The 19,825-nt window shown below is 21.8% G+C and overlaps 1 pseudogene; it reads left to right on the forward strand.

The window, feature by feature from the left end:
• Positions 1 to 16,177: 16,177 nt before the first annotated feature.
• On the forward strand, positions 16,178 to 18,561 carry LOC149514889 (25S ribosomal RNA; annotated as a pseudogene).
• Positions 18,562 to 19,825: the final 1,264 nt, after the last annotated feature.

Here is a 19,825-nt window from a genome sequence, read left to right on the forward strand (position 1 = left end):
TCCATACAAGCTTATTCGGAATAGCATAATTCTAATTTATTAATATTTCAAAAATTAATAAGTAAGAGATTTAAAAACTAAATCTGTTTATCGAACAAGTTCAAACAATTATGATTATTTGAACAATTACCAATTTCAAATCGCTATAAACTTTTGTTTTGTCATAAAATAATTTTTTCTATTCATACAACCTTAATTCAATTAAAATAATACAAATTTATTAATATTCAGATAATTAATAAATAAAATATTTAAAAAATAACTATGTTTACCGAATAAATTCAAATAGTTGTGACTATTTGAACAATTATTTATTTCAAATCATTATGACTTTTTTGTTTTGTCATAAAATAATTTTTTTGTTCATACAAGCTTATTCAAATTAAAATAATATTAATTTATTAATATTTTGACAATTAATAAGTAATAGATTTTAAAAATAAAAATGTTTATTGAACAAGTTTCAATAGTCATAACTATTTGAATAATTATCTATTTCAAATTGTTATGAGCTTTTATTTCATCATAAAACAATTATATCAATTCATATAGGCTAATTTAAAATAAAATAATACTAATTTATTAATATTTCAAAAATTAATGAGTAAGAGATTTAAAAAATAAATTTATTTACCAAACAAGTTCCAATTGTTATGGTTGTATAAATAATTTTCTATTTCAAATCATTATGATATTTTATTTTATCATAAAATAATTATTTCTGTTCATGTAAGCTTATTTCAAATAAAATAATATAAATTTATTAATATTCCAAAAATTAATAAGTAAAATTGTTAAAAATAAAATATGTTTTTTGAATACATTCAAATAGTTATGATTATCTAAATAATATTTTATTTTAAATAATTATGACCTTTTGTTTTGTCATAAACCAGTTGTTTCTATTCATACAAGTGTATTCAAAATAAGTAATGCTAGTTTATTAATATTCCAAAAATTAATAAGTAAAAGATTTAAAAATAAATCTATTTACTGAGCAAATTCAAATAGTTATGCTTGTTTGAACAATTATTTATTTCAAATAGTTATGATCTTTTGTTTTATCATAAAACAATTGTTTCTATTCATGCAAGTTTATTCAAAATAAAATAATAATAATTTATTAATATTTTGAAAATTAATTGGTAGGAGATTTAAAAAATAAATCTGTTTACCGAATAAGTTCAAATAGTCATATCTATATGAATAATTATCTATTTCAAAACATTATGACCTTTTGTTTTGTCATAAAATAATTGTTTCTATTCATGCAAAATTATTCAAAATAAAATAATACTAATTTATTAATATTTTGAAAATTAATAAGAGATTTAAATACTAAATCTATTTATCAAAATAGTTTAAATAGTTATTACTATTTGAATGATTATCTATCTCAAATCATTATGATGTTTATTTTGTCATAAAACAATTGTTTCTTTTCATACAAGCTTATTCAGATTAAAATAATACTAATTTAATAATATTCTAAAAATTAATAAGAGCTTTGAAAAATAAATATGTTTGTTGAACTAGTTTAAATAGTTAAGACTATTATAACAATTATCTATTTCAAATCGTTATGACCTTTTGTTTAGTTATAAAACAATTATTTCAGTTCATACAAACCTATTCATAATAAAATAATTGTAATTTATTAACATTTGAAAAATTAATGAGCAAGAGATTTAAAAAGTATAAATTTATTTATCAAACAAGTTCAAATATATTTGACTATTTGAACAATTATCTATTTAAAGTCGTTATGACTTTTTGTTTTGTCATAAAACAATTGTTTCATTTCATAAAATCTATTCGAAATAAAATAATACTACTTTATTAATATTTAAAAAATTAATAAACAAAAGATTTAAAACTAAAGTTGTTTTTTTTTTAACTAGTTCAAATAGTTATGAATATTTGAACAAATATCAATCTCAAATCATTATGATATTTGTTTTCTCATAAAACAATCTTTTTTTATTATACAAGCTTATATGGACAAAATAATACTAATTTAATAATATTTCAAAAATTAGTGAGAGATTTAAAAAATAAATATATTTGCTGAATCGGTTCAAATAATTATCTATTTCAAATCATTCTAACCTTTTATTTAGTCCTATAATAATTTTTTCAGTTTATACACGCTTATTCGGAATAAATAATGCTAATTTATTAACATTCCAAAAATTAATAAGCAAGAGATTCGAAAAGATAAATGTGTTTATCGAATAAGTTCAAAAAGTTATGACTATTTGAACAATTATCAATTTAAAATCATTATGACCTTTTGTTTTGTCATAAACAATTGTTTTAGTTCATAAAAGCTTATCCAAAAGAAAATAATACTACTTTATTATTATTTCGAAAGTTAATAACTAAGAGATTCAAAAAATAAATCAGTTGACTAAATAAGTTCAAATAATTATGGCCATTTAAACAACTATTTATTTCAAATTATTATTACCTTTTGTTTGTCATAAAATAATTGTTTTTAAAAAATAAATCTTTTTACCAAACCAGTTCAAATAGTTATAACTATTTGAACAATTATCTATTTCATATTGTTATAACATTTTATTCTATAATAAAACAATTGTTTCTATTCATACAAGCTTATTCGAAATAAAATAATACTAATTTAGTAATATTATGAAAATTAATAACTAAGAAATTTAAAAAATAAATATTTTGCTGAACCAATTCAAACAGTTAAGACTATATCAACAATTATTTAACTCAAATTGTTATGACCTTTTGTTTTGTCATAAAATAATTATTTTAGCTTGTAGAAATTTATTCAGAATAGAGTAAAACTAATTTATTAATATTTCAAAAATTTATAAAAGATTTAGAAAAGAATTCTATTAACAGAACCAGTTCAAATAATTATAACTATTTAAACAATTATCTATTTCAAATCATTATTACCTTTTATTTTGTAATAAAACAATCTTTTTTTTGTTAATATAAGTTTGTTCAAAATAAACTAATACTAATTTATTAATATTTATTAAACCAGTTCAAATAGTTATGATTATTTGAGCATTTATTTATTTCAAATTGTTATGACTTTTTGTTGTGTTATAAAACAATAGTTTCTATTCATACAAGCTTATTTAGATTAAAATAATACCAATTTATTAATATTTCAACAATTAATAACTAAAAAATTTAAAACATAAATATTCTTACTGAACTAGATCAAATAGTTATGACTATTTGAATAATTATCTATTTCAAATCATTGTGTGTAATAAAAAAATCATTTCGGTTCATATAAGCTTATTCAAAATAAAATAATATTAAGTTATCAATATTCTGAAAATTAATAATTAAGAGATTTAAAAAATGAATTTGTTTAACGATCAAGTTTAAATAATTTTGACTGTTTGAACAATTATCTATTTGAAATCGTTATAACCTTTTGTTTTGTCATAAAATGATTTTTTTCTATTCATACAAGCTTATTTTGAATAAAATAATACAAATTTATTAATATTAAGACAATTAATAAGTAAAAGATCTAATAAATCTACCCGACCAAGTTCAAATCTTTATGACTATTTGAATAATTATTTATTTCAAATTGATATGATCTTTTGTCTTGTCATAAAACAATTATTTCTATTCATACAAGCTTATTTGGATTAAAAAATATTAATTTATTAATATTTCAACAAGTAATAAGTTAAAGATTTAAAAAATAAATATGTTTATTGAACAAGTTTAAATGGTCATGAGTATTTGAATAATTAATTATTTCAAATCATTATGACCTTTTGTTTTGTAATAAAACAATTGTTTCAGTTTATAGAAGCTTATTTGAAATAAAATAATACTAATTTATTAATATTCTAAAAATTAATAAGTAAGAGAATTAAAAAATTAATCTATTTACCAATCATGTTCAAATAGTTATGACTATCTGAACAATTATCTATTTCAAAACATTATGACCTTTTGTTTTGTCATAAAACAATTGGTTCTGTTCATGCAAGCTTATTTTGAATAAAATAATATAAATTTATTAATATTCTAAAAATTAATAAGTAAAAATTTAAAAAATAAATATGTTTTCTAAACACGTTCAAATAGTTATGGCTATTTAAACAATTATCTATTTCAAATTGTGACGACCTTTAGTTTTGTCATAAGCCAATTGTTTCATTCATAAAAGCTTATTCAAAATAAAATAATACTAATTTATTAAAATTCCAAAAATTAATAAGTAAAAGATTTAAAAAATAAATTTGTTTACTGAGTGAGTTCGAATAGTTATGACCATTCAAATAATTATTTATTTCAAATCATTTTTATCTTTAGTTTTGTCATAAAACAATTTTTTCTATTCATACAATTTTATTTAAAATAAAATAATACTAATTTATTAATATTCTAAAATTAATAAGTTGGAGATTTAAAAAATAAATATGCTTACTGAACAAGTTCAAATAGTCATGTCTATTTGAATTATTATCTATTTCAAATCTTTATGACATTTTTTTTGTCATAAAATGATTGTTTCTATTCATACAAAATTATTCAGAATAAAATAATATTAGTTTATTAATATTTCAAAAATTAATAAGAAATTTAAGAATTAAATCTGTTTATCGAACCAATTCAAATATTTATGGCTATTTGAACAATTATCTATCTCAAATTATTATGATATTTGTTTTGTAATAAAACAAATGCTTCTGTTCATACAAACTTATTATAAGTAAAATATTGCTAAATTAATAATACTCCAAAAATTAATAAGAGCTTTGAAAAATAAATATGTTAATTGAACCAATTAAAATAGTTAAGACTATTAGAACAATTATCTATTTCAAATCATTCTTACCTTTTGTTTATTCATAAAACAATTATTTCAGTTCATACAAGCTTATTCAGAATAAAATAATTGTAATTTATTACTATTCAAAAAATTAATGAGCAAGAGATTTAAATAAAATAAATCATTTATCAAACAAGTTCAAATAAATTTGACTATTTGAACAATTATCTATTTAAAGTTATTATGACATTTTGTTTTGTCATAAAACAATTGTTTCATTTCACAAAAACTTATTCGAAATAAAATAATGCTACTTTATTAATATTTCAAAAATTAATAAGCAAGAGATTTAAAACTAAAGTTATTTTTTGAACTAGTTCAAATAGTTATGACTATTTGAACAAATATCATTCTCAAATCTTTATGATTTTTATTTTGTCATAAAACAATTGTTTCTGATCATACAAGCTTATTTGAATAAAAATAATATTAATTTAATAATATTCTAAAAATTAGTGAAAGATTTAAAAAATAAATGTATTTGCCGAACTAGTTCAAATAGTTAAGACCATTAAAATAATTATCTATTTCAAATCATTCTAACCTTTTATTAATATTTAGAAAATTAATCAGTATTGTTGTTACCAAACCCTTTTAGAGAGAAAATTAATATTTAGAAAATTAATCAGAAAGTTAAATTTTAGAGATTTAAAAAGTAAAATTGTTTACCAAACCCTTTCAAATAGTTTTGACTATTTGAATAATTATCTATTCCAATTCATTCTAACCTTTTATTTTGTCATCAAACAATTGGTTCTATTCATACTATTAGTCAAAATAAAATAATACTAATTTAATAATATTTTGACACTTAATAACCAAGAAAATTAAAAAATAAGTCAAATTGCTAAACCATTTCAAATAGTAAGATTATATGAATGATTATCTATTTCAAATCATTATGACCTTTTGTTTTATCATAAAACAATGGTTTTTTATCATACAAGTTTATTCGAAATAAAATAATACTAATTTATTAATATTTCAAAAATTAATAAGTAAGAGATTTAAAATATAAATCTATTTACCGAATTAGTTCAAATAATTACGACGATTTGAGCAATTATCATTCCAAATTGTTAAGATCTTTGTTCTGTCATAAAATAATTGTTTTTGATCATAAAGCTTATTAAGTTAAAAATAATACTAATTTAATAATATTTCAAAAATTAATAAGAGATTTAAAAATAAATGTGTTTATCGAACCAGTTCAAATAGTTAAAACTATTAGAATAATTATATATTTTAAATCATTCTAACCTTTTGTTTAGTTAGAAAATATTTGTTTCATATCTTACAATCTTATTCAAAATAAAATAATCCAAATTTATTAACATTTGAAAAATTAATAAGAAAAAATTTGAAAAAATAAATCTATTTATCGAACAAGTTCAAATAGTGATTACTATTTGAATAATTATTTTTTTAAAATCATTATGACCTTTTGTTTTGATATAAAACAATTATTTTAGTTTATGAAAGCTTATCCAAAATAAAAGAATAGTAATTTCTTAATATTTCAAAAATTAATAAGCAATAGTTTAAAAAAATAAATTAGTTTACCAAACAAATTCAAATAGTTATACTTATTTGAACAATTGTTTATTTAAAATCATGATGACCTTTCGTTTTGTCATAAAATAATTGTTTCAATTCATAAAAGCTTATTCAAAATAAAATAATACTAATTTGCTAATATTTCAAAAATTAATAAGTAAGCGATTTAAAAAGTAAATCGATTTACGAAATCAGTTCAAATAATTGTGGCCATTTCAATAATTATCTATTTTAAATTGTTATATAACAATTGTTTTTTATTATGCAAAGATTATTCAGAATAAAATAATAGTAATTTATTAATCTTTCAAAATTAATAAGAGATTTAAAAAATAAATTTATTTACCGAACTAGTTTAAATAGTTGACTACTTGAATAAATGTATACTTCAAATAGTTATAACCTTTTGTTTTGTCATAAAACAATTATTTTTGTTTATACAAGCTTATTCAAAATAAAATAATACTAATATAAAAATATTCCAAAAATTAATAACTGAGAGATTTAAAAAATAAATTTGTTTGCTAAACTAGTTCAAATAGTTAAGACTATATGAACCTTTATCTATTTCAAATCATTTTTGTTTTGTCATAAAACAATTTTTTCAATTCACACTAACTTATTTGGAATAAAATAAAATGAATTTATTCATACTAAAAAATTAATATGCAAGAGATTTAAAAAGTAATTCTATTTACCTAACCAGTTTAAATAATTATGACTATTTGAACAATTATCTTTTTCAAATAGCTATGACCTTTTGTTCTGTCATAAAACAAATGTTTTGTTCATGTAAGTTTGCTCGAAATAAAAGAATACTAATCTATTAATATTTCAAAAATTAATAAAGGATTTAAAAAATAAATCTGTTTATCAAACTAGTTCAAATAGTTTTGATTATTTGAGCAATTATTTATTTCAAATTGTTATGACTTTTTGTTCTATTATAAAACAATAGTTTTTGTTCATACAAGCTTATTTGGATTAAAATAATACCAATTTATTAATATTTCAACAATTAATAAGTAAAAAATTTCAAAACATAAATATGCTTACTGAACTAGATCAAATAGTCATGACTATTTGAATAATTATCTATTTCAAATCATTATGGCCTTTTGTTTTGTCATAAAAAAATCATTTTGGTTCATATAAGCTTATTTGAAATAAAATAATACTAAGCTATTAATATTCTAAAAATTTATAATTAAGAGATTTAAAAAATGAATCTATTTAAGAAAAAATTTAAAATAATTATGACTATTTGAACAATTATCTATTTGAAATTGCTATAACCTTTTGTTTCATCATAAAATGATTTTTTTCTATTCATACAAACTTATTTCGAATAAAATAATACAAATTTATTAATATTAAGACAATTAATAAGTAAAAAATTTAAAAATAAATTTGTTTACCGAACAAGTTCAAATCATTATGATTATTTGTGCAATTATTTATTTCAAATTGTTATGACCTTTTTTTTGTTATAAGACAATAGTTTTTGTTCATATAAGCTTATTTGGATGAAAATAATACCAATTTATTAATATTTCAACAATTAATAAGTAAAAAATTTTAAAAATAAATATGCTTACCGAACTAGATCAAATAGTCATGACTATTTGACTAATTATCTATTTCAAATAGTTATGACATCTTCTTTTGTCATAAAAAAATTATTTCAATTCATACAAGCTTATTTGAAATAAAATAATACTAAGTTATTAATATTATGAAAATTAATAAGTAAGAGATTAAAAAAATGAATCTGTTTGTCAAACAAGTTTAAATAATTTTGACTATTTTGACAATTATCTATTTGAAATCACTATAACCTTTTGTTTTGTCATAAAATGATTTTTTGTGTTCATACAAGCTTATTTTGAATAAAATAATACAAATTTATTAATATTAAGCCAATTAATAAGTAAAAGTTTTAAAAAATAAATCTATTTATTAAACAATATCAAATCTTTATGACTATTTGAAAAATTATTTATTTCAAATTGGTATGACTTCTTGTTTTGTCATAAAATAATTGTTTCTGTCATACATGTTTATTTCGATTAACAAAATATTAATTTATTAATATTTTGACAATTAATAAGTAGAATATTTAAAAAATAAATATGTTTTTTGAACAAGTTCAACTAGTCATAATTATTTGAATAATTATCTATTTCAAATCATTGTGACCTTTTGTTTTGTAATAAAACAATTATTTTAGCTCATATAAGCTTATTTGAAATAAAATAATACTAATTTTTTAATTTTCCAAAAATTAATGAGAAAGAGAATTAAAAAAGGAATCTTGTTACCTAACATGTTCAAATAGTTATGACTATCTAAATTATTATCTATTTCAAATCATTATGACCTTTTGTTTTGTAATAAAACAATTGTTTTAGTTCATATAACCTTATTTGAAATAAAATAATTCTAATTTATTAATATTCTAGAAGTTAATGAGAAAAAGAATTAAAAAATAAATCTTCTTACCAAACATATTCAAATAGTTATGACTATTTGAACAATTATCTATTTTAAAATATTATGACATTTTGTTTTCTCATAAAACATTTGGTTCTATTCACGCAAGCATATTTCTAATAAAATAATAAAAATTTATTAATATTTCAAAAATTAATAAGTAAAAATTTAAAAATAAATATATTTTCTAAATATTTTCAAATAGTTATGACTATTTAAACAGTTATCTATTTAAAATTGTTATGACATTTTGTTTTGTCATAAACCAATTGTTTTTATTCATAAAAAGCTTATTTGAAATGAAATAATACTAACTTATTAAAATTCCAAAAATTAATAAGTAAAAGATTTAAAAAATAAATTTATTTGTCGAGCAAGTTCAAATAGTTATGACTATTTGAACAATTATTTATTTCAAATCATTATGATCTTTTGTTTTGTCATAAAACAATTGTTTCTATTCATACAATTTTATTCGAAATAAAATAATTCTAATTTATTAATATTTTAAAAATTAATAAGTTGAAAATTTTAAAAGTAAATTTGTTCACCAAACAAGCTTAAATAGTCATGTCCATTTGAACTGTTATCTATATCAAATTGTTATTATATTTTGTTTGTCATAAAATAATTGTTTCTATTCATACAAAATTATTCAAAATAAAATAATACCAATTTATTAATATTTCAAAAATTAATAAAAGATTTAAAAGCTAAATCTTTCTATTGAACCAATTCAAATAATTATGATTTTTTGAACAATTATCTATCTCAAATCGTTATGATATTTTTTTGTCATAAAGCAATTGTTTTTGTTCATACAACCTTATTTGGAGTAAAATATTGATAAATTAATAATATTCTAATAAAATATTTAAAAAATAAATGTGTTTGCCAAACTAATTCAAATAGATAAGAAAATTAGAACAATTATCTATTTCAAATCATTTTGACCTTTTGCTTTTCATAAAATAGTATTTTCAGTTCGTGCATGCTTATTCAAAATAAAATAATACTAATTTATTAGCATTCAGAAAATTAATAAACAACAAATTTTAAAAAATAAATTTGTTTATCAAACAAGTTCAAATAGTTATGACTATTTGAACAATTATCTATTTAAAATAAATATGACCTTTTGTTTTATCATAAAACAATTTTTTCAATTTATAAAAGCTTATCTAAAATAAAATAATATTAATTTATTAATACTTCAAAAATTGATATATTAGAGATTTAAAAAATACATCGAACTAGTTCAAATAATTATGGCCATTTGAACAATTATATATTTCAAATCATTACAAACTTTTGTTTCTTCATAAAATAATTGTTTTTCATCATACAAGCATATTTGGAATAAAATAGTATTAATTTATTAAAATTTCAAAAATTAATAGGAAAGAGATTTAAAAAATATATCTATTTACTGAATCAGTTCCTATTTAAACAATTATCTATTTTAAATTGTTGTAACCTTTTGTTCTATCATAAAATAATTATTTCAATTCATATAAGATTATTTGGAATAAAATAATACTAATTTAATAATATTCCCAAAATTAATAACTAAGAGATTTAAAAAATAAATATGTTTGCTGAAGTAGCTTAAACAGTTAAGACTATATGAACAATTATCTATTTGAAATCATTATGATCATTTGTTTTATCATAAAACAATTGTTTCAGGTCATAGAAGCTTATTCAAAATAAAATAATACTAATTTATTAATATTCCAAAAATTAATAAGTAAGTTATTTAAAAAGTGAATCTATTTATCAAATCAATTCAAATAATTATGATCATTTTATCAATTATTTATTTCAAATTGTTATTACCTTTTGTTTTGTCGTATAACAATTGTATTTGAGCATTCGATTTTATTCAGAATACAATAATACTATTTATTAATCTTTCAAAAATTAATAAGTAAGAGATTTAAAAATTAAATCTATTTACCGAACTAGTTCAAACATCAATGACTATTTGAACAATTATAAACTTCAAATTGTAATAACCTTTTGTTTTGTCATAAAACAATTATTTTTGTTCATACAAGTTTATTCGAAATAAAATAATACTAACATAATAATATTATGAAAATTAAAAGCTAAGAGAATTAAAAAATAAATTTATGTACCTAATCAGTTCCAATATTTAAGACTATATGAATAGTTATCTATTTCAAATCATTATGACATTTTTTTTTGTCATAAAATAAGGTTTTTTGAATTCATAATAGCTTACTTGGAATAAAATAAAATGAATTTATAAATATTTGAAAAATAAATAAGTAAGAGATTTAAAAAATAATTCTATTTACTTATCCAATTTAAATAATTATGATTATTTGAACAATTATCTATTCAAAATCATTATGACCTCTTTTTTTGTCATAAAACAAATGCTTTTGTTCATATAAATTTGTTCGGAATAAAATAATACTAATCTATTAATATTTCAAATATTAATAAGAGATTTAAAAAATAAATCTATTTATCAAACTAGTTCAACTAGTTTTGACTATTTGAGCAATTGTTTATTTTAAATCTTATGACTTTTTGTTCTATTATAAAATAATTATTTCTGTTCATACATGCTTATTTGAACTAAAATAATACTAATTTATTAATATTTCAGCAATTGATAAGTAAAATTTAAAAAATAAATATGTTTATTGAACTAGATCAAATAATCATGATTTTTTGAATAATTATCTATTTCAAATCATTATGACCTTTTGTTTTTTCATAAAAGAAATGTTTCAGTTCATATAAGCTTATTCAAAATAAAATAATACTACTTTATTAGTAATTCAAAAATTAATAGTAAAGAAATTTAAAAAAGATGAATCTGTTTACTAAAAAAGTTTAAATAATTATGACTGTTTGAATAATTATCTAATTGAAATCGCTATAACCTTTTGTTTTTGTCACAAAAGAATTTTATCTATTCATACAATGTTATTTCAAATAATATAATTCAAATTTATTAATATTAAGACAATTAAAAATGTAAAAGATTTAAAAAATAAATTTGTTTACCAAACAAGTTCAAATCGTTATCACTATTTGTGTAATTATTTATTTCAACTTGTTATAGCTTTTTGTTTTATCATAAAACAATTGTTTCTGTTCATACAAGTTTATTTAGATTAAAATAATATTAATTTATTAATATTTCGACAATTAATAAGTAAAAGATTTAAAAAAATAAATATGTTTGCCAAATAAGTTCAAATAGTCATGACTATTTAAATAATTATTTATTTCAAATCATTATGACTTTTTCTTTTGTAATAAAACAATTGTTTCAGTTCATATAAGTTTATTTGATGTAAAATAATAGTAATTTATTAATATTCCAAAAATTAATGAGTAAGAGAACATAGAAAGAATCCATTTACCAAATAAGTTCAAATACTTATGACTATATGAACAATTATCTATTTTAAAAATTATGACCTTTTGTTTTGCTACAAAATAATTGATTTTGTTCATGCAAACTTATTTTTAATAAAATAATTTAAATTTATTAATATTCCAAAAATTAATAAGAAAAAAAATGTTTTCTGAACACATTCAAATAGTTATGGCTATTTGAACAATTATCTATTTCAAATCATATGATCTTTTATTTCATCATAAACTAATTGTTTTTGCTCATAAAAACTTATTCAGAATAGAAATAATACTAATTTATTAAAATTCTAAAAATTAATAAGTAAAAGATATAAAAAGTAAATCTATTTAACGAGCGAGTTCAAATAGTTATGAATAGTTGAACAATTATTTATTTCAAATCATTATGATATTTTGTTTTGTGATAAAACAATTGTTTCTATTCATACAAGTTTATTCGAAATAAAATAATACTAATTTATTAATATTCTAAAAATTAATAAATTAGAGATTTAAAAAATAAATATGTTTGCCGAACAAATTCAAATAGTCATATCAATTTGAACTATTATCTATTTCAAATCATTATGGCATTTTGTTTTTTGTAAAACAATTGTTTTATTCATACAAAATTATTCAGAATCAAGTAATACTAATTTATTAATATTTCAAAAATTAATAAGACATTTAAAAGCTAAATCTGTTTACCAAACCAGTTTAAATAGTAATGACAATTTCAACAATTACCTATTCAAATAGTATGATCTTTGTTTTGTCATAAAACAAATTGTTTCTGTTCATGCAAGCTTATTCTGAATAAAATAGTGCTAAACTAATAATATTTTAAAAATTAATAAGTAAGAGATTTAAAAAATAAATTTGCTTGCCAAACCGGTTATAATAGTTAAGACTATTAGAATAATTGTCTATTTCAAATCATTCTGACCTTTTGTTTTGTTAGAAAAAATTTTTTTTTTCAGTTCATACAAGCTAATTTGAAATAAAATAATATAATTTTATTAACATTCAGAAAATTAATAAGTAAGAAATTTTAAAAAATAAATCTATTTACTGAATAAGTTCAAATAGTTATGACTATTTGAACAATTATCTATTTAAAATTATTATAAACTTTTGTTTTATCATAAAACAATTATTTTAGTTTAATAAAACTTATCCACAATAAAAATAATATTCCTTTATTAATATTTCAAAAATTGAGAAGTTTGAGATTTAAAAAATAAATCAGTTTATCAAATTAGTTTAAATAATTATGGCCATTTGAACAATTATCTATTTCAAATCATTATGAACTTTTTATTTTGTTATCAAACAATTGTTTTTCATCATAGAAGTTTATTTGGAATAAAATAATATTAATTTATTAATATTTCAAAAACTAATAAGTAGGAGAATTAAAAAATAAATATACTTACCGGACTAGTTTAAATAGTTATTACTATTTGAATAATTATATATTTCAAATCATAAAATAATTATTTATGTTCACACAAGTTTATTCGAAATAAAATAATTCTTATCTAATAATATTATGAAAATCAATAACTAAGAGATTTAAAAAATAAATTTGTTTGTCAAACTAATTCAAATAGTTAAGGCTATATGAATAATTAACTATTTCAAATTGTTATAACCTTTTGTTTTGTCATAAAACAAATATTTCTGTTCATATAAGTTTGTTTTGAATAAAATAACATTTATTTTTTAATATTTTAAAATTAATAAGAGATTTAAAAAATAAATCTATTTACCAAACTAATTCAAGTAGTTATAACAATTTGAACAATTATTTATTTCAAATCATTATAACCATTTGTTTTGTCATAAAACAATTATTTCTATTGACATAGTCTTATTCAAAATAAAGTATGTTAATTTATTGATATTCTAAAAATTAATAAATAACGGATTTAAAAAATGAATCTATTGGCCTGACCAGTACAAATAGTTAAACAAATTTATTTTTTAAATCTCTTAGTTATTAATTGTCAAAATATTATTAGATTAGTATTATTTTATTTTGAATAAGCTTGTATGAATAGAAATAATTATTTTATGAGAAAACAAAAGGTTATAACAAATTAAAATATATAATTGTTCAAGTAGGTATAATTATTTGAAGTGGTTCCATAAATAACATTATTTTTTAAATCTCTTATAAAATTTTAAAATATTAATAAATTAGTTTTATTTTATTATGAATAAACTTGGATGAGTTGAAATAATTGTTTTATAACAAAACAAAAGGTTATAACGGTTTAAAATAATAGATAATTATTCATATAGTCTTAACTATTTGAACTGGCTCGACAAACAAATTTATTTTTTAAACTCTTAGTTATGAATTTTTAGAATATTATTAATTTAGTATTATTTTATTCCAAATAAATTTATATGAACAGAAATAATTATTTTATGATAGAACAAAAAGGTTGTAACAATTTGAAATAGATAATTATTCAAATAGTCATAACTATTTGAACTTATTTAGTAAATAGATTTATTTTTTGAATCTCATACTAATTCCTGAAATATTAATAAATTAGTATTATTTTATTTCAAATAAATTTGTATGTTCAAAATTATTGTTTTATGACAAAACGAAAAGTACTAACAATTTTATTTCGAATAAGCTTGTATGTTGAAAAACAATTGTTTTATGACAAAATGAAAAGTAATAATGATTTGAAATAGATAATTATTTAAATATCCATAATTATTTAAATTGATTCAGTAAACTGATTTATTTTTTAGATCTCTTATTAATTTTTAAAATATTAATAAACTATTATTATTTTTTTGGATAAACTTTTGTGAAATAAAACAATTGTTTTATGACAAAACAAAAGTTCATATCGATTTTAAATAGATAATTATTTAAATAGTTATAGCTATTTGAACTTGTTCAGTAAACGAATTTATTTTTTCAAATCTCTTGCTTATTAATTTTTGGAAAGTTAATAAATTAGTATTATTTTCTTTCGAATAAGCTTTTTTGAACTAAAAAATTATTAATGACTAAACAAAAGGTCAAAATGATTTGAAATAGATAATTATTCTAATAATCTTAACTATTTGAATTGATTCAACAAACATATTTATTTTTTAAATTATTTATTAATTTTGAAAATATTATTAAATTAGTATTATTTTTATCTGAATTAACTTGTATGATAAAAAACAATTGTTTTATGATAAAATAAAGATCATAATGATTTGAGATTGATATTTGTCTAAATAATCGTAATTATTAGAATTGCTTTAGAAAAGAGCTTTAGTTTTTAAATCTCTTGCTTAATAATTTTTAAAATATTAATAAAGTAGTATTATTTTATTCTGGATACATTATTAATTGAAACAATTGTTTTATGACAAGACAAAAAGTTAAAACAATTTTAAATAGATAATTGTTCAAATAGTCATATCTAATTAAAATTGTTCAGTAAATAGATTTATTTTTTTAAATCTCTTGCTTATTAATTTTTCGAATGTTAATACATTAGTATTATTTTATTCCGAATAAGTTTGTATGAACTAAAATAATAGTTTTATGACTAAACAAAAGGTTAGAACGATTGAAATAGATAATTGTTCAAATAGTCTTAACTATTTAAACTCATTCGACAAACATATTTATTTTTTAAATCTCTTACCTATTGATTTTCAGAATATTATTAAATTAGCATCATTTTAATCGAATAAGCTTATGTGAAAAGAAACAATTGTTGTATGACAAAATAAAGATCATTATGATTTGAGATAGATAATTGTTCAAATAGTTATAATTATTTGAACTGGTTCAGTAAATAGATTTAGTTTTTAAATCTCTTATTAATTTTCAAAATATTAATAAATTTGTATTATTTTATTTTGAATAATTCTATATGAATAGAAACAATTGTTTTACCACAAAACAAAAGGTCATAATAATTTAAAATAGATAATTATTCAAATGGAAATAACTATTTGAACTTGTTCGATAAACATATATATTTTTTAAATCTCCTACGTATTAACTTGCAAAATATTAATAAAGTAGTATTATTTTATTCTGAATAAACTTGTATGAATAGAAACAATTGTTTTATGACAAAACAAAAGATCCTAACTATTTGAAATAAAAAATTGCTCAAACAGTCATAATAATTTGAGCTTACTCAGTAAACAGATTCATTTTATAAATCTTTTACTTATTAATTTTTGAAATATTAATAGACTAGATTATTTTATTTCAAATAGGCTTGTCTGGACAAAAACAATTTATTTATCACAAAACAAAAAGTCATAACTATTTGAAATAAATAGTAAATATTCAAATGAGAACTTTGAAGGCCGAAGGGGGGAAAGGTTCCATGTGAGCAGCACTTGAACATGGATTAGTCGATCCTAAGAGGTAGGGGGAGTTAGTCCAATAGTGCATTGAGTCCGAGCTTTGAAAGGGAATCATGTTAAAATTTCTAAGCCAGAACGTAGAGGCTAATGGCAACGTTAGGGAGTTTAGAGTCATCGGCAGGGGACTCAGGAAAAGTTATCTTTTTTGTTTAACTGCCTACCTACCCTAGAAACGGCTTAGCTGGAGGTAGGGTCCAGTGGTTGAAAGAGCACCACACTTCACGTGGTGTTTGGTGCACCCTCAATGACCTTTGAAAATCTAAAGGATCATGCTATTCGTGCCCAGTTGTACTTATAACCTATTAGGTTTCCAAGGTGAATAGCCTTTAGTCGATGGAATAATGTAGGCAAGGGAAATTGACAAAATGGATCTGTAACCTAGAGAAAAAGATTGGCCCTAAGGGCTAGGCACTAGGGTCCTAGTGTCGAACCCATCAGCTACTGGAGCTTTACTCAAGTTGCTTCCATGGCTAGAGTAGGTCACCACATGCCAACCAAGGGATGGACTGGGAAAGGCTCCCTCAAGGGCTTTTCTCGGGTGATGAATAGTTAACTCAAAACTGATATAGACAAGGGGAATCTGATTGTTTAATTAAAACAAAAGCATTGTGATGGTCATTACAGATGTTCATGCAATGTGATTTTTACCCGGTGCTTTGAGTGTCAATGTGAAGAAATTCAACCAAGCATGGGTAAATAGCAGAAGTAACTATTACTCTTTCTAAGTAGCCAAATACCTTGTCATCTAATTAGTGATGCACATTAATGGATTAATGAGATTCCCATTGTCCTTGTCTACCATCTAGTGAAACCACAGCTAATGGAATGGGCTTGGTAAAATCAACAAAGAGAGAAGACCTTATTAGGTTAACTTTAGTCTAACTTTGTGAAATGACTTGAGAGGTGTAGGATAAGTGGGAGACCTCGAATGAAATTGAAATACCTATACTTTTAATATTATTTTACTTATTCTGTGAATCGAAAGTAGGGCACGACCTTTTTTTTTTTACCTAAGGTCGGCCTCAGTTAGTCAATCTAGGCAAAAAACATTCTTAGGTGGGGAGTTTGGTTAGGAAGGCAAATTTGTTAAAAGATAATGTAGGTGTCCCAAGATAAGCTCAATGAGAACACAAAACATATGTGGAACAAAAGGGTAAAAGCTCATTTGATTCTGATTTCCAGTACGAATATGAATTATGAAAGCATGGCCTATCAATCTTTTATACCTTTGGAATTTGAAACTAGGGGTGTCAGAAAAGTTACCATAGGGATAACTGGCTAGTGGTAGCTAAGCATGCATAGCAACATTGCTTTTTGATCCTTCGATGCCAACTTTTCCTATCATTGTGAAGCTGAATTCATCGAGTGTTGGATTGTTCACCCACTAATAGAGAACATGAGCTGGGTTTAGACTATCGTGAGATAGGTTAGTTTTACCTTATTGATGACAATGTCGCATTAGTAATTCAACCTAGTAGAGAGGAACTGTTGATTCACACAATTGGTCATCGTGCTTGGTTAAAAGTCAATGGTGCAAAGCTACCATGCGTTAGAGTATGACTGAACACCTCTAAGTTAGAATCTGGGCTAGAAGTGATGCATGCGCTTGTCACCTGATTGTCAACCCATAGTAGAAGCCTATGGCCCCCAAAGGTACATGTTGTAGGTGCAGCCTCTGAGGTGAACAAATTATGTGGGCCTCCTTAGAGCTTAATTCCTACAAAGCGGCAAGTAGAATCCTTTATAGATGACTTAATTATGTGATGTAGTACTATAAGTGGTAGAGTGACCTTGCTGCCACTCTACCATGATCCACTAAGATTTAGCCCTTTTTTGCTTCAATTCATCCTTTCCCCTCACACTCATTGAAGTCTATTCACTTTATTCTTTTAAATCGTACCTCTTTGGGGTAGGGGATGAATGGTGTTCTCCCTTGCAATCGATTGGGTTGGTGGATGACATCCCTACCTCAAGCATCCAAGTAAATGACAACCATATGCCTTTGGTATTTGTTATAGGAACAGGCTCACCTTTGGTACTACTAGCCTTGGATCAATTATGCCTACACATTATTGACAGCACTTGGCCCTTAGTTTGTATGGGCAATCGCATCCAACACCATTGGTAGATGTTGACCTATTATTTCCTTGAAAACCATCAGCAAATGCTGGCCCCTTAGTTCAGGATGCTACCTCAAACACCATCGCTAGATGCTAGCACTTGTAAAAATTTATCAACCTACGAAACTTAAGTGCTTAGCATAATTCTAGCTTGTCAAAGATTGTGCTATAGTATTAGGCATTCTAGAAGCCCACAAATTTGATCTTCCTAGGACTATGTTTAGGTAATCTCGCACATGGGTTTGATCGTGCGCTCGCACCTTGATCATCAGTGCCTACACCTGGGTCTGACTGTGTGACCGCACATTGCTCACAAGTGCATGTACCCGAACCTAGCTCAATTCTACCAAAACTAAAAACCTTGCTTATGTCTCTAGAGTCTTGATTACTGTCCATACCATTGTTTTTGGTAGTTCCCCATGACCTAGGACTCTAGTAAGCCTTATGGCTTGGTTTGCTTGGTAGTCGAACCCTGTCATACTAGAATTGAGACTGTTCCTCAACTTAGAGAGAACTCTTGGGCTTGGACCAACTTGCGGACCATGACACATACAGATGCCTCAATTCATCTAAATGCTCACCAACGCCTACACCTGAGCCTGGCTCAATTATATAAAACTTAAACACTGTGCTTGAGCCTCTAGAGTTTTGATCATTTCCCATACCACTATTTTAGGCTAGTGCCCCTTAACCTGGGCCTCCAGTAGGCTTTAAAGCTTGGTTGCTTTGGCAATCAGACCCTTTCTTATTAGAACTGAAACTACTCATCGACTCAGAGAGAACATTTTGGCATGGACTAGCATTTAGACCATGACACATGAACTTGCCTCGACCACCATTAAGACATGTTGGCCCTTAGTCTTTGCACATGCTTTGACCTCTAGTAGCACATGCTAGCCTTTTGTATAAATAGTTCCCTTAAACACTATTGGCATATGCTGGGCCACACATCGAGTGTGATATCCTAGGCCTAGACCACATACCATGCACA

This window comes from Durio zibethinus, chromosome 15 (assembly GCF_047325235.1).
Source record: "Durio zibethinus cultivar Kanyao isolate XHJ-2024 chromosome 15, ASM4732523v1, whole genome shotgun sequence".
NCBI lineage: Eukaryota > Viridiplantae > Streptophyta > Magnoliopsida > Malvales > Malvaceae > Durio > Durio zibethinus.